At 36.6% G+C, this 17,555-nt stretch overlaps 2 long non-coding RNA genes across 2 annotated transcripts; one reads left to right on the plus strand and one right to left on the minus strand.

The window, feature by feature from the left end:
- Positions 1 to 956: 956 nt before the first annotated feature.
- Positions 957 to 14,947, minus strand: LOC136065716 (uncharacterized). Its single transcript, XR_010627313.1, has 2 exons — positions 14,544 to 14,947; positions 957 to 1,586 (listed from the first exon to the last, which is right to left on the minus strand). It is a non-coding gene; the product is annotated as an uncharacterized LOC136065716 (long non-coding RNA).
- On the plus strand, positions 3,752 to 4,246 carry LOC136065715 (uncharacterized). The gene is made up of 2 exons (XR_010627312.1): positions 3,752 to 3,862; positions 3,960 to 4,246. It is a non-coding gene; the product is annotated as an uncharacterized LOC136065715 (long non-coding RNA).
- Positions 14,948 to 17,555: the final 2,608 nt, after the last annotated feature.

Genomic DNA, 17,555 nt, shown 5'->3' on the forward strand with positions numbered 1-17,555 from the left:
CACTGCTCAAGCTTTCGCCATTGCCGCTTGCATCCCTTGGTACCACTTCCCTCCAATATTCCCTCACCATCTATGTTCAATCAAGCTTTTTTTCACACGCTCTCTTTAGTCTGTAGAAATGGTGGCAATTGTATTGATCAGTTCTAGAGGGTCAAGTATAGACTAATATAAACGATGCTGAGGCTTTTGCTCTTTATAGTAACTACTTGTCAAACAAGGCGGTGTTTTTTTAAAAGTAACGCATGGTTCCAACGCAGCAATCAAATTGCGCCACGTGGCACTACTGAGAATGGACTATGCATTGGCCTACATTTTTTTCATTGGATTCACAAATGAAACGCATCTTAGTTCGAACACAATGACTAGGAAAGTCATAATAGTTGGCTAGGGAGGAATTAAACAAAAAATCTCATCCCTATCAAATTCAGCTTTGTAGGCGAAAAGTGACAAAGAAAAAAAGAAGGACAATGAGCGGAGAAAGAGAGAGAGAGAGATTTCTATTTATCACTAAGGGATTCGGGATTATTGCAAGTTGTCATGAATGATAATTGATAAGGCAATTTACCCACCAAAAAAAAAAAAGGGCGATAATTGATAAGGCAGGTTAGCAGTGGATAGGCTAAGGCCTTGTTTGGATTTTAGGAAACTCATATCTCATATCTCACAAAAACTGAGTTTTGTTAACTCATATTTCAAAATTTGTGGGCCCCACATACACAAAGTTTGTTTGGCTTCTTTTCCATATATGAACTCAGTTATCATATCTTAGAATTGTGGAATATGAGATTTGAGTTTAGGAAACTCCAGGCGGGCTGTTTTCTTTTTTTTTTTTTTTTTTTTTTTTTTTTTTTTTTTGAGTTTTGAGTTTTGTTCACTCAATGGCAATTTGTGTAATTGTTGGGCTGCTTTTGGGTCCCACAGCAGTGTTTAGTCAAATCACAGTAGACCCACTGAAATAATCCAACGACACTTTTGTTTATTTTCCCAACTATCTTTAGCCTAGCCCTTCACTACACCACTTTTCATCACTTTCTATTTTCTTTCTCCCAAACCCACAGCACAGCAACACACACTGATCTCTGAAGCGCGTCTCTCCGTCGATCAGTTTTGCTCCGTGAACAAGTCTGTGCAACCCTTGCTTTTTTAGCATCACGTTTTGCTGCTCTTACCCTTTGAAGTGCTTTTGTTAACAATGCATGGGCTTCAGTCTCATTTTCTTTTGCTATAGCTGCCTCGGCCACAAGCCTAGTAAATTTAGCTATTACAATTAGTGCTGTTTCAGCACCACGCCTACATGTGTTACCATCCAACCACTTAAAGGTCTTACAATGTTGGTAACTATCCTACAAATTTAACAAGGCAAGTATGTACATGAGTTGAGGGCATGATGGTTTTAACCATGAGTTGAAAACAATAGTAAGTGCATTTGATACTCACAGGCTTCCAATGTCTACAGCCATAGAACCTCCTACCAAAATTATGGAGTTTCAAAGACGTCCGCACCACGCACTGGTCCATGTCACACGAATGTCGACTAGAATTGGTGTTATAACTACTTGCCTCTGACATTGTTTGAAACCCCACCCCTACATATATAGACAACCCAATTCAAAAGGCACAAAGATAGGAAAAAACAAAAGGAAAGGAAGCATGTATTAGAAAACCTTCAGTATCCCTCAAAGGAAGCACAATAGAGTGAATATTTCATAAACAGAGGCATCTTCAATTTCCTATATTATCAAGAAAGGCTGGCTAGATAACTATTTATTAGCATTGAACACCTAAAAGAAGAAAATCAATCCAAATGATATTGGTGTCATATCGGCCTAAATGTCTTTAGTATTTATATAGGAAGACACTTTTAAAAAAAACAAATAAAATTGGTATTTCCTATATAGGAAGACACTTTTAACTACTTGGAAATTTGGTATTTCCTCTGCCGGACCAACCCAAGCAGAGATCCATGGTCATCCCAAACTCACAATCCTGAGTTTAAATCCAAGCAGTGAGATCCTAAATTGAGTACATGGCCACAAATTTTGAGTTTAATATCTACCTTATGTTATCATATAAGCTAGATATGTGTATACACTAGTACCAAATGAAAGAGAGTCTCAATAATAAAACTAAATCCTAGTGTCTCTAGTCTGAAGTCTCTACCTGTGTGAAGTCTTCAGCCAATATGAAAGGATATAGTACCTAACCCATGTACTGGACCATAAATTCACATGTGCAACCTACAATCAGGTCCGTATATGATATAACCCCCTCACTCTTTTAATAATCCATTAAGTTCTGCTAAAGAATCCAATTGGCATAATCATTGTTAGATATTAGCTAAACCCAACAGTAATCAAATGATTAATTAACAATTGTATATAAACAGGTCATTCTCTACAATTTCATCTTCTACAAATTGCTTTGCCACACTTTCCGGGGCCCCCTACAAAAAATAAAATAAAAAGAAAGGTGTACAGTTCCATAAGTTTTCGGGTTTAACTATGAGTTAATTATCCTAAAAAAAAAACTATGAGTTAATTAATTAAAAGCAATTGCAATTCATACATTATTTTAAGAAGATATGATGATAGTGTTTAAAGAATAGCAAAACAAACAAGAAAATGATCCAACTTTAAAAAGTCAGCTGACCCCTCCTAAACAATATTAAAGCAAAGAAGGAAAAATTATCAGTCAAAAGATAATAGGATATACTCTAATCACCAAAAAATGAATTTTATTTCGACCACAAGTTAGTCACCCTAAGACAAGAACTAACCACTTTTTGGACACTTATGATTACGAAAACATTAACTCTCAACAAATTCAGAAGAAAAAGACAAACACCCCAACATCATTTTTAACAATGNAATTTTGTTAAATCACAAAAATTCTTACAATACAACTTCCTAATCAAATAAATAGGCATAATGGTCAAATGAAAATACATTTTTTCCCTTTCCGTTCATCTCATTAACCAAGCAATAGATGATCTATGTCCTAAATTTTCATCATGAAAGTCCAAATAAAAGATGACATTACCCAGGTTTTCCTTTCCCCATGAATAGTTCTTATCCCATCCAGTCCTTTTGATGATCTTTCTTCTTATAAACCCATAAACATTGTGTAAGCAAATTGTTTGAAACAAAAGAGGAGAGAAAGAAAAAAATTAAAATTAAATGGTGCAGTGGTATTGTAATTGTATGCACTGATTTCTTTGTGTTTGTTCAAGCACTGCTTGTCTTATATGGAGCTCAGTATGTGTATGTTTCATACAATTCTTTTGACAATTCTTTTGTCGGTTGGTGTAAAACATAATGATTTATGATCAAAGTTGCAAATAGAAATGCTACTGTGTAGCCAAATCCCTTATTTACTATAGTTTATTTATTTTGTATTGTGCATTTGGATATGGGACAGTATGCCACAAAGCCTAAAAAGGACAGGCCTCTGTTTTTTGAAAACAAGATCCTTAGTCACACAGCTGCACTCTCTAAGGGATCCTGGCTTTACCATTACAACAAAACAGGGTAGGCTGCTTTGGCCACACTGCACCTAAATCACCAACGCTTACAGACACTTATAGTGACGGTGGTTTAGAAGTAGTAAAACATCGAACTTTTGATATTTAGATTTTTAAGATGTCTTGTTTTGTTGTAGTTTCGTAGTATATGATGCAGTATGGCAAGTGTGGAGCATCACATTGTATGTAATTTAGCTGGTATTTATGAAATATATCTATTGCCTTTTTCAGCCCAAATACTATGACGGGGACCATAAGAAAATGCTGGAGATACTCATTGGATGTAAGAAAACAGGATGCATTTTCCTTGTGGGCGGTCGTAATGTAGATGGTGCTTTCAAGGTAGGCTTGCATACTAAAGCTCATTAAGGCTCTGATTGTTTCTTGTTGATCTTATTTCCTTTGGCGAAGTTATGAATTCCATTGTTAACACATGCAGGTTCTTGAAGATTTTGACATTCCAGAGGAGTTAAGAGACATGTTTATATCAATACCAGCAGACAAGTTCCGCGTGGATATTTCTTCCACTGATTTAAGGAAAAGTTTTGGAATGTGAATTTCTTACTTTTGACTACACGCTCTATAAGCACGAATGATCGTGTCAATGCTAAAGAAAATAATCACATCCCTTTGTATGTTGAACTTATAATAATCTATGTATGTACATATATAGATGAATCAAATCAGAATCCGAGTTTTATATAAAGAGCAAATATACAAACCCAATGCATTCTCCACTAGCGAACAAACGAACATATCAGCACGAGCAGAATAAACATTGAATTTTCTTTCGACATATGAATGATTGAACGAGTGATCTGAACAATATGTTAGGATTTCCCCCGTTTTTTTAGCACATCAAACAATAGTATATTGGATTGTAAATTTGTATGTAATTTCAGTAATCCAACCCAAGGTAATTGACATCTTCTCCACAGTATCTGGGAATAAGCCGCCTACTTTTAGGAATTCTGGATGGGTCACAACTCAAAAATCACATTGCTGTGTTTCTTTTTATCCTTGGACTCAGTTTGGTATCTAGTATGAAATCCACATGGGTTGCTTTAGAGTACCGCGTCCCCAACAATATTTGATGTTTGGGCCCCGCAATGGAATATTTTTTTTTGAACAACCCGCAATGGAATATTGAAGATTGTATCTTTGATTGGGCAATTTTAGCAACGATTGTGTACTTGAATATATATGATGCCTTGCTTATCTTGAAAAAGAATATATACACCTTTATGTTGTTAAAGAAGCCCATGTTGTCACGGTAAAGTGCTAAAAGACATTTCAGGGATGGGGATGGCAAACAGTGAGGTGGTGGTTTAAATGTGTACAACGAAATATGGGAAACATTTTGCTAACAAAATGTGGCAAACTATTAACCACTTAAATTATAGAATACAGATAAGGATCTCACACTGTAATCCCTTTATGATATATGGATGTAAGTTAGTATAGCTCAACTGCAACATAATCTAATTCAATATTTTGCTAAGAAAGTGAAAAAAGATATAAGAAAAAACTCAAAAAGAGAAGAAAATCCATTGAATCAAGGAACTGAAAAAACTGTAACAGTTTCATTAATATCATCATTATTTTTATCTTTAAATTCTTCTAGGTTGCTATCTAGCTTCAACATTCTTTAAAACAGCAAGGAAGCATAACTTGACACTGAATTATTACATTAGAAGTTCATGAGAATGAGATGATGATTCAACCACCGCAAGCTCCACCACAGCCGGCAGCACAAGCAGAACCATAAGCATCATTGTGGGTTGCTGAGGCTTTGTCTTTGGATGCACCATCTGCCAGGAAAAGATGGCTGCTGTGATAAGAGAAAGCATGACCAAGGCACCCCAGATGATAAAAACTACTTCACTGCTCAAGCTTTCGCCATTGCCGCTTGCATCCCTTGGTACCACTTCCCTCCAATATTCCCTCACCATCTATGTTCAATCAAGCTTTTTTTCACACGCTCTCTTTAGCTGTAGAAATGGTGGCAATTGTATTGATCAGTTCTAGAGGGTCAAGTATAGACTAATATAAACGATGCTGAGGCTTTTGCTCTTTATAGTAACTACTTGTCAAACAAGGCGGTGTTTTTTTAAAAGTAACGCATGGTTCCAACGCAGCAATCAAATTGCGCCACGTGGCACTACTGAGAATGGACTACGAATTGGCCTACATTTTTTTCATTGGATTCACAAATGAAACGCATCTTAGTTCGAACACAATGACTAGGAAAGTCATAATAGTTGGCTAGGGAGGAATTAAACAAAAAATCTCATCCCATCAAATTCAGCTTTGTAGCGAAAAGTGACAAAGAAAAAAAGAAGGACAATGAGCGGAGAAAGAGAGAGAGAGAGATTTCTATTTATCACTAAGGGATTCGGGATTATTGCAAGTTGTCATGAATGATAATTGATAAGGCAATTTACCCACCAAAAAAAAAAAAAGGATAATTGATAAGGCAGGTTACAGTGGATAGGCTAAGGCTGTCATTTCATTTCCCACATTTGGGCTCCTCATTTTCTTTAGCCTTTTTATATTGTTTGGGTGTTTATGTGTGGATCCCGCAAATATTTGTTTAAAAGCGCTTAGTGGAGTATAAAATTTCAAACTAGCAGCCAAATGCCAAACAAGAAAGAAAGAAGCAAAGCCAAGAGTTCTATCTTTTATCATTAAAAAAAAAAAAAAAAAAAAAAAAAAAAAAAAAAAGAAAAAGAAAAAGAAGAAGAAGTCAAAAGTCTTTTAGCTTAATTGGAACATTTCTATAAATAAAGGGTCTATTTGGATAGAACTTATTTTATTGAAATTGAAAATTGAAAACTGAAATCACTGTAGCAAAATTATTTTTAAATGTGTGAATAGTACCGTGAAACATATTTTTAATGAAAAAGTTGATGGAAAGTGATATTTGTAGGTCTGTGAACAGTGCACAGATACACTATTCACGGTTGAAAAGTCAACCTTTGCGGCTACTATTTATGAACAGTAGCCGCATTACTCCCTAAAACGCATGAAAAAAAAAAAAAAAAAAAAGGCAAAACATGCAAACACTAAAACGCAACGCGTATCCAAATCCAGCAAAAGTGTTTGTGAAGTTAGGGGGGAAATTGTTCAAGTTGCAAAGCTAACAGTATATTGTAATTATATATATATATATATATAATTGACATGGCAAGGTTTAATGTCATATTAAATTACAAGAAGCTTAAGGCAACAATGATAGAAATAATCATTTAGATTGCAGCATAGTAGGCACACAGATTAGTATGACAAGTAAGAAAAAGAAAAAGAAAAAGAAAAAAGAGCACATGCATGCATTCATCAAAGTTGACTTCTGTTTTTTAATTTTGCTACTGTCAACTTTGATTAAGTAATGTGTTTTTGAATTTGATCCAAAGATTAACCCGAGTTTTCAAAGTTGAAGACGCTGTATTCAATGACACGAAACACGCATGCGATTATATATCCTTTAAACTCTCCATAGTAAGCGGGGCAGCTTATTCACAAGCACAAATGAGTGACAGTTTGAGTTTGATGCTAATAGCTTCATTGCTTGAAAACATAAGCTTATATAAGTAGGCGTGGCAGAGACAGTTTAAACTTTAAAAGAGTCAATAATTGTACCCTAGTGCAACTTTGAGCCCTTGTCAACATACGGCATGAATCTTTTTAAGGTTAAAAAGAAATAGCATCAAGCATTGTCATCGATTTTTGCTAAGACCAGTTATTTCCTCTTTGCAAGACATTGCTTGATAAATTGTTTAGACCATATCCCTTACTTCAATGAGCTCCGGCTCAAATGATACTTACTCTCTTTTGAAGAAGATGAAATGAGGGTAGCGGTAGAGTTGTGGATTTACTAGCTAAGGCGTGTATAATTGATTAACAAAAATGAAAAAGGAAGAAAAGATATAGAACTAAATACATTCTTCTTGTGTGTGTAAAATTTAGCTAATGCGAACCGCCCCCCCTTCTCCTAAATACGATATATATATGACTACGCATGATTTTTTTAATTCTTATTACTCTTATAATATTAATTAATACCTCGTTAAACCAAAGCATATTCAACAAATATATTCCTAAAATAGACAATAATAATTTTTTTTTTTTTTTTTTAAATTTGAGTTTGGAAAATAAGAACTATGGATACTATGTTTTTATTATTTTATGAAAGGATAATTGTGGATTTTATGGTTAGGAGTTAAAGATCCTTATTGCATTTGTCATAAATGAAAAACAAACTTTTTATTTAGTTTATATTTTTGTTATATTGACTTGTATATGTTCAGGTATACAAAATACTGTTTATTATTTAAATTATTTAAAATTTGATTAATTTTTCTATGTGTTTCATGATTTTTAAAACTATTAATATACTCTAACGGCTTAATTTCTGTTGATACCTATTTTCGCGACACATTTTCTACAAGCCCGATTCAACCAAGCCCGACTTCATTGTGGGCTCAATTCATGTATTATATTATATTTTATTCTTTTAAGCATAGCTCAAGCCCATGCGAATGGTTAGGGAATTGAGTAGGAATGGTTTNTAAATGGGCTATCCACGAAGGCAAATACCAAGAGAAAGATGCCTCCAGACTAGCAGGAACCCTATTGAACACACTATAATTGGAGAAAATAGGCAATGCCCCTTTAAAAAAAAAAAAAAATCCAGCATTTTGCCCCCTTTCTCAAACTAATTAGGGAAATGCCCATCTTTTGAAACTCGATTTTCTTAAAATCGAGTTTTAAAAAAAAAATTTAAAGGCCCTATAGCGGTAAGGAGCCTATAGTGATGTTTAAAGGAGCTATAGTGACGTTTTGTAACTTGATATCCAGAAGTCGAGTTATAGGTAAAAAAAAGAAAAAAAAATTTGCATGTACTCGACTTTATGGAAATTGAGTTCAAAACATTCACTATAGGTCCTTAAACATCACTGAAGCTCCTTACCGCTATAGGGTTTTAATTTTTTTTTTAATAACTCGATTTTAAGAAAATCGAGTTTTCAAAAGATGGGCATTTCCCTAATTAGTTTGAGAAAGGGGGCAAAATGCTGGATTTTTTTTTTTTTTTTAAAAGGGGCATTTCCTATTTTCTCCATTATAGTGTGTAATAGGGCCTGCTGTCTTGGAGGCACTTTCTCTGTATTTGCCTTCGTGGATAGCCCATTTATGTATAGAGCAGCTCCTATTTAGTTGTATTGGTGATTTTGAGTTGTACTATCATGGTTAGTTGACATAATTTGCATTTTATACACAAAACGAACATATATGATATTTGAATGTAATATTTTGTATTTTGGAATGAAAATTTAATTTGTACCTCAAGGATGTATATGCTTGTAATTTATACCTAAGAATGACTTTGTACCTTTCGTTAAAGGCTATGAACACATTTTTGTTATGAAAATAGCCCATGTATGGCTCTAAGCATTTGAGTATGTTGAGGAGAGCTTGCTTGGAAATGTCATGTGCACCTTGTGATTGAGTAGCATAATTTTGCTAGATTATATGCGCTAGTTTCTTGAGAATGACTTGTTGCTTGAATTCAGTAGCTTGCGAATATGGCTTTGCCTTTGCTTGGGCAAGTTAGTAGACATGTTGCTTGGTTCTCATGCCTTTGCGGACAGGTTTTCGCTAGCGCACGTTTGCAGTTTGTGCCTTTTTTTTTTTTAGTAATCTTTGTGATGAGCAAATTTGCTTTCACGGACAACAGCTCATATATATTGAAACTTGACTCATCACTTGGTAACCAACTTAAACTCGACATATGTTAGGTCACTGCTTCATTAGTTTTCAAGGAGCCCCATATATAGGCTGCGTTTTTGTGCATTGCGGCTTATGGTGCATTTGTTTGTCACCATTTCATAGGGTGATTGCGTTCTCACATACATAGGCTTGCTAATTTCTTGAGGAAGGATTTTATCCTCGCGTATAACAAATTACCATGTGGCAATGAGATAGTGATTTGTTGTGTTGATTTTCCCATAATGTTTTAGGGATGATTATGTCCACCATGTAATGGACCGCTATGCCTGAATTATAAGATGTTGTGTTGGCTTCAATACCGCTTCGTAAGGCCTGCCTCTATGAAAATGTTGGCTTCCCCTACTTTGTTGAGGACATTGCACCTTCGCAAGTAGGGTCTTGCCAACATATGAATGATATGACATCTCGCCGGCTTCCTAATTATTCGGTAAGGAATTCCTTTGAGGATGTATTGGCTTTCCTACCTTGTGTGAGGGCTAGTCATGCCCTCACAAGTAGGGGTATTGCCATAATAAAACATCTCATTGGCTTCCTAGCCATTTGATAGGGCTTACCATTGAGAGAGTATGTGTTTGGCTTTTCCTACCTTATTGAGAGTATTTTTTACCCTTGCATGTAGAGGCTTTGCCGTAAGAGTAATTTGTTGGTTTTCTTGCCGTTTCGCAAGGTTTCTCATTAGAAGAAAGCGTTGGCTTTCCCCACCTTATTGAAGGCATTGCACCTTCGCATGTAGGGATCTCACCATGCTTGGATAACATGATAATTCGTCGGCTTCCTAGTATTTCATAGGGCTTGCGTTCAAAAATTGGTATAAGCAAGATGTATTGTTGTCGCTTATGAACGAGACATCAAAGCAACAAATGATATGCTTCTTGATGAGTTTGGCTACAACCATTCCCATCGCTTTTCTTGAGTCAAATTGCTTCCGCCCACTTAGTGAACTATTTAGTGGCAGCAAAAACCCGAATGTACTCATTTAAGGGCGAATGGATAGGTCTGATGAGTTCAAGCCCCAAGTATAAAAGGCTATGGAGTGCTTACATCTTGAAAGCTTATATGGTGTGTGCATATAAGGTTGGAGTGCACTTGGAAGGGTGGCGACTTTAGCGAATTTTGTTATGCCAAACCAATGGTATCCCATCACCAAGAGTTGTTGGTAGGATTTATTCCTCCCTTAGTACTCACCATATTTTTTCAAGATGAATTCTAAAAATAGGGTTCCTCATTTGCTATATAGAGGGCAGAATATAATTCCTCTTTGTTGAAGATTTGTTGTGCCGCAGACAGCGTCTCCATACTCAGCTAACTTGGCTTCTAATTTTAGGACAATGATAGGCTAAGCGTTAGAGATGTTGGTATAGGGTTGTTTCATTCCCAGCACCATAGTTTTTCTCCCACACTTCGGTTAGCCTCTTTGTCGAAGATACATGGTATCGCAAACAGTGGCTCCATACTTTACTTTGCTTAGCTTCTAACTTTCGGACAATGATGGGCTAAGCATTAGAGACGTCGGTATAGGGTTATTGCATCCCTAGCACAACAATTTTTCTCATTGACCTCTATGCCGCTTATGCCGAGCTTTCACATCAATACTAGGATTCCACTTGAAAATTTTTGGAATAGATTTCCAGCAACTAGCTTGTGATTTTTGAGTTGTTTGACATCAATGTTTAGAGTGAGCTCTAGTGAAGCATTCTTCAAAGATGCGCGCGAACTTTCCTTATTAGTTGGCTTGGCCATGGATTTCAATTGCAAGAATTGAGTGACAAGAACAATTTTCTTGATGATGGCAACGTTTGAACTTCCCTCTTCAAGTATAATCTCAAATTCAAGAAGGATTAAGGCGTTGTCATGGCTTAGAATGCATGCACTTGTCATGACTTGAGATATATGAACATGCCATGGCTTGGCATGCGCGGATCAACCAAGATTTTCGATGTGTGAGCTCGTCATAGCTTAGCGTTCATGAGCGTGTCACAGCTTCAATGAAAGGGAATTGAGTTCGGATTTTCTTTGTCATCGAGTGCTTTGAGAAGGTTTCCGTTTCACCCTAAGTGCAAATGTGATTTATTAGTAAGCGATAGTCATGGCAAGAGAAATAGCATAAACGACTTATAAAAATTTTGATTAAAAATTTGAAAGATTAAAATGGTTTAAACGATATGTATAAAAAAAATGAATTAGCGAAGAGTGCTTGAGAGTCTTAGCTTAAGTGTGCTTTAAACGATAATATGTCGCTTGTATGACTTCAAAACTTGGCTTATGAAATATCACTTCTTAAAGACTTGATGTATGTTGTGTCGCAACCTTAAGGCTTGGTGCATGGAATGTCTAGCTCCTTACGGTGGATCATTTAGCTATGACCTTTGGCTATTTGGTGAAGCTTCATTTAGCGATGACGCCAAAAATGTTTAGCCACGAAGGGTCGCACACAGCAGCAATTATTGTTGTGCCAAAATGAGTTAATCACCCGCAGTAGCCCTCATATGCTCGACGCTGGCTTAGCAACAATACAACTTGATGTATAGTATGTCGCTACCTCAAGGCTTGGTGCGTGGAATGTCTAGTGCCTTATAGTGGACCATTTAGCTACGACCTTTAGCTATTTGGTAAAGCTTCATTTAGCGATGGCGCCAAAAATGTTTAGCTACGAAAGGTCACACACAGTAGTAATTATTGTTGCGCCAAAATGAGTCAATCACCCGCGGCAGCCCCCATATGCTCGGCGCTAGCTCAGCAACAATACAACTTGATGTATGGTATGTCGCTACCTCAAGGCTTGGTGCATGGAACGTCTAGCGCCTTACAGTGGACCATTTAGCTACGACCTTTAGCCATTTGGTGAAGCTTCATTTAGCGATGACGCAAAAATGTTTAGCTACGAAGGGTTGCACATAGTAGCAATTAATTGTTGTGCCAAAATGAGTCAATCACCTGCGGCAGCCCCCATATGCTTGGCACTGGCTCAGCAACAATACAACTTGATGTATGGTATGTCGCTACCTCAAGGCTTAATGTATGGAATATCTAGCGCCTTGCAGTGGGCCATTTAGTTACGACCTTTAGCTATTTGGTAAAGCTTCATTTAGCGATGATGCCAAAAATGTTTAGCTCAAGGCTTGATATATGGAATATCTAGCACCTTGTAGTGGGCCATTTAGCTATGTCCTTTGGCTATTTGGTGAAGACTTCGTTTAGCGGTGACGCCAAAATATTCAGCTGCGAAGGGTCGCACACAACAGCAATTGTTGTTGTGCCAAAATAATTTAATCACCACTAGCAGCCCCTATATGCTCGACGCGTGAGGGGTTCTTGGTTTTGAAATTGATGTTTAGAGCTTTGCATTGTTGATTATTGGTTGGAACCGTCATTCCCTTCGCGGTTGGATTTGTGGCTCGCCATTTTTGCATTTTCAAGCTACAACAAAAATTTTCACAAATATCATGTAAAGCAAGAGATATACGATGATTCATCCATAAGAATGATAGCTAAAAAATAATAATATAGATGAGTGGAAGAATTTTTTTTTGTTCTTGAATAAGAAAGTTGATTCTCTCTCCATCCTTCACTTCTTGGGTGGTTTTCAAAGGTTGGAGCGATTTTGTCACATGATTTGGAGCATCTCCAGTAGCTCAATGGGCTAAGAATAGAACTTATTTCAGCTCAAATGGGTAAGGAGGCTAGCGGATGAACTGCCTTGGCACTTTGGAGATTTTCGCTTGTTCTCTCTTAATGAGCTTTGCTACATCGACAAGCGTGACATATTGAGAATCATTATTAGCATCAAGAGCATTGCTGGCTTTGTCTTGCCTCGTCTTCTCGCTATTGTTCGCCACCTTCTCATTTTGACCTTTTTCAAGCGTTGGCTTCTCTCACCTTGGATTTTCTTATCGCGAGCCTTGTTGGATTCTTCAATGCGCTGGATAGCCTGAGCAAGGTTATCTTGGTTCCGCTGCATACCTCGCATCATTTCAAATAGTTCCTTCATTTGCTAAAGGGCTTGTTCATCCTCCTCCTCAAGACATACTTCCCTCAAAGAGGAAGCGCCAACGACTGCCCCTTGAGATGGAGCAACGGTGTGGGATGTACATTGTTTTTTTGACTTGGGAGGCATGGTTTCTCCTTCCTTAGCTGCTTGACTCCCTAGTGAAGTTGCCAAAATGTCGGGGACATTTGCGACAAAGGCCGAGATTGTAGAAATAAGCCCAAAACTCCCTTTGGGTTTGTTAAATTCGTTAGTTATTTGGAGAGCCAAGCCCAAAATTCGCAATGTGATATACACAAAGGCTAATGGTGCTTTACGAAAAGAGAAACCAACACAAAAATGAAAACACAAGAAAGTGCAGAAATTATATATTCATAAGTCAGAAATTTCAGCTTGCAGTCACACAAAGGAAGAAATTGAAGGAGGTCTTGAGCAAGAGAGGGAGAGTTCCCCTATATCAATATTTTCACCCCCAAGCCTTCAAATCGTCCATACACTAAGGTAGCTGACTGGTCTCTTGTGTCAAAGTTTTGGTTTTTTTGTAGGGAAAAACGTTCCTTTTCTTGTGGGCTGGTGATGCATATTTATATCAAGCTCTAGGGGATGCTTGTAACCAGTTTTTAGGTGGGAGGAAGGCCTTGGACCTTTTAGATGCTATTTCTATGACTTGGTGTATTATGTTTTATGCTTAGGGAAATGTTTGGTTGCTTTTCCATGATTTTGGAAAAAAAAGTTGTTTCCTCTTTATAGTTGCTGTCTCTAGTCTTTGTAGGCCTTGGAAGACTACATTTGGGTGGCTGAGTGGGCTAGGCTGCTCAATCTTTTTCTTAGAGTCAGTTGCCTTGGTGTGGGAAAATGGAGCTGGGCTGAAAATTAGGGGCACAGTCACACAGAGCATGGAGTTAAATCTGGCGTGGAAATTTCTGACATTGGACCTCTTTCATGGGCCCTAGATGCCCCCAGCGTCCCTAGCCCACTTCATGGCACATGCAGGCTAGTCTTATGTAAAAGGTACAATAGGAACTAACCCACACCCACCAAAACCATTCCTACTCAATTCCCTAACCTTTTCCCCTTCAATTGAAAACACCTTACAATCTTCATATTACTGAAAACCTAACATAAAAATTTTCAAATCCAACCTTCTATTCACATCATTTGATTGTTCAAGATAGATTTACTTATTTTGAAGTAACAAAATTATGAAATATATAGACAAAATCATAAAAAGGGTAAAAAATAAGATCGTACCAATAGATTAAGCCACAAATTTCTCTTCACCAGATCCACAGTGCTGCGATGGGTTTACAAGTTGAAGGTGAGAAAGATGAGCAACGTGGGATACCTCGTTGAAGGTTGTGTTCAGATTTGGGAGACTGGATTCCTTCGTTTGGGTTTCTGGAGTTCGAAATGAGGAATGACAGAGGAACCTCTAAAACCACCTTCAGCCCTCTTCACAATGGAGGGATCTAACGTAGTGGAGGCAGAGAAGTGAAGGGCAGAAAATGAGAGGCGGAGTGAGGGTTTGAAAATTGGATGCTCGGTGTGAGAGAGTGGAGATGTTGTTGTGTGCTCAGAGAGTGTTGAAGTTGGGAACAGAGTGCCTTGTTGTGGAAAGGGCGTGAAGAGGAGAGAGAGAGCCAACGCGGGTAGGCTTGTGACCGTTCTGTGCACCTGTTTTGAAATTGATTTTTGTGGGACCTAGTGACAAATGTAAAGGTGAGTTATTGAATTGAAAAACCCAATGAAATATTTCACCAAACAGCCCACCAAACTGAGTTATAAAAATTGGGGTATTTTTAAGTGAAGAGTGAAGAGTGATCAGTGATTAGTGATGAGTGATAAAAATTGAGTGAAGAGTGATGAGTGAACAAAAAAAATAAACCAAACAGGGCCTAAGGCTCTCATTTCATTTCCCACATTTGGGCTCCTCATCTTCTTTAGCCTTTTTATTTTGTTTGGGTGTTTATGTGTGGATCTCGCAAATATTTGTTTAAAAGCGTTTAGTGGAGTATAAAATTTCCAAACTAGCAGCCAAATGCCAAACAAGAAAGAAAGAAGCAAAGCCAAGAGTTCTATCTTTTATCATTTAAAAAAAAAAAAGAAAAAGAAAAAAGAAGAAGAAGAAGTCAAAAGTCTTTTAGCTTAATTGGAACATTTCCATAAATAAAAGGTCTATTATTTTGCTGAAATTGAAAACTGAAAACTGAAATCACTGTAGCAAAATAATTTTTAAATGTGTGAATAGTACCGTGAGACCTATTTTTAATGAAAAAATTGTTGGAAAGTGATATTTGTAGGTCTGTGAACAGTGCACGGATACATTATTCAAGGTTGAAAAGTCAACCTTTGAGGCTACTGTTCATGAACAGTAGCTGCATTACTCCCTAAAACGCGTGAAAAAAAAAGAAAAAGAAAAAAAGAGGCAAAACGTGCAAACACTGAAACACAACGCGTATCCAAACTCAGCAAAAGTGTTTGTAAAGTTAGGGGGGAAATTGTTCAAGTTGCAAAGCTAACAGTATATTGTAATTATATATATATATATATATAATTGACATGGCAAGGTTTAATGTCACATTAAATTACAAGAAGCTTAAGGCAACAATGATAGAAATAATCATTTAGATTGTAGCATAGTAGGCACACAGATTAGTATGATAAGTCAAAAAAAGAAAAAAAAAAAAGAAAAAAGAGCACATGCATGCATTCATCAAAGTTGACTTCTGTTTTTTAATTTTGCTTCTGTCAACTTTGATTAAGTAATGTGTTTTTGAATTTGATCCAAAAATTAACCCAAGTTTTCAAAGTTGAAGACGCTGTATTCAATGACACGAAACACGCATGCGATTATATATCCTTTAAACTCTCCATAGTGGCAGCTTATTCACAAGCACAAATGAGTGACAGTTTGAGTTTGATGCTAATAGCTTCATTGCTTGAAAACATAAGCTTATATAAGTAGGCGTGGAAGAGACAGTTTAAACTTTAACAGAGTCAATAATTGTACCCTAGTGCAACTTTGAGCCCTTGTCAACATACGACATGAATCTTTTTAAGGTTAAAAAGAAATAGCATCAAGCATTGTCATCGATTTTTGCTAAGACCAGTTATTTCCTCTTTGCAAGACATTGCTTGATAAATTGTTTAGACCATATCCCTTACTTCAATGAGCTCCGGCTAAAATGATACTTACTCTCTTTTTAAGAAGATGAAATGAGGGTAGCGGTAGAGTTGTGGATTTACTAGCTAAGGCGTGTATAATTGATTAACAAAAATGAAAAAGGAAGAAAAGATATAGAACTAAATACATTCTTCTTGTGTGTGTAAAATTTAGCTAATGCGAACCGCCCCCCCTTCTCCTAAATACGATATATATATGACTACGCATGATTTTTTTAATTCTTATTACTCTTATAATATTAATTAATACCTCGTTAAACCAAAGCATATTCAACAAATATATTCCTAAAATAGACAATAATAATTTTTTTTTTTTTTTTTTAAATTTGAGTTTGGAAAATAAGAACTATGGATACTATGTTTTTATTATTTTATGAAAGGATAATTGTGGATTTTATGGTTAGGAGTTAAAGATCCTTATTGCATTTGTCATAAATGAAAAACAAACTTTTTATTTAGTTTATATTTTTGTTATATTGACTTGTATATGTTCAGGTATACAAAATACTGTTTATTATTTAAATTATTTAAAATTTGATTAATTTTTCTATGTGTTTCATGATTTTTAAAACTATTAATATACTCTAACGGCTTAATTTCTGTTGATACCTATTTTCGCGACACATTTTCTACAAGCCCGATTCAACCAAGCCCGACTTCATTGTGGGCTCAATTCATGTATTATATTATATTTTATTCTTTTAAGCATAGCTCAAGCCCATGCGAATGGTTAGGGAATTGAGTAGGAATGGTTTTGGTGGGTGTGGGTTAGTTCCTATTGTACCTTTTACATAAGACTAGCCTGCATGTGCCATGAAGTGGGCTAGGGACGCTGGGGGCATCTAGGGCCCATGAAAGAGGTCCAATGTCAGAAATTTCCACGCCAGATTTAACTCCATGCTCTGTGTGACTGTGCCCCTAATTTTCAGCCCAGCTCCATTTTCCCACACCAAGGCAACTGACTCTAAGAAAAAGATTGAGCAGCCTAGCCCACTCAGCCACCCAAATGTAGTCTTCCAAGGCCTACAAAGACTAGAGACAGCAACTATAAAGAGGAAACAACTTTTTTTTCCAAAATCA

Source organism: Quercus suber, unplaced genomic scaffold, assembly GCF_002906115.3.
Source record: "Quercus suber isolate HL8 unplaced genomic scaffold, Cork oak 2.0 scaffold_1095, whole genome shotgun sequence".
Lineage (NCBI taxonomy): Eukaryota > Viridiplantae > Streptophyta > Magnoliopsida > Fagales > Fagaceae > Quercus > Quercus suber.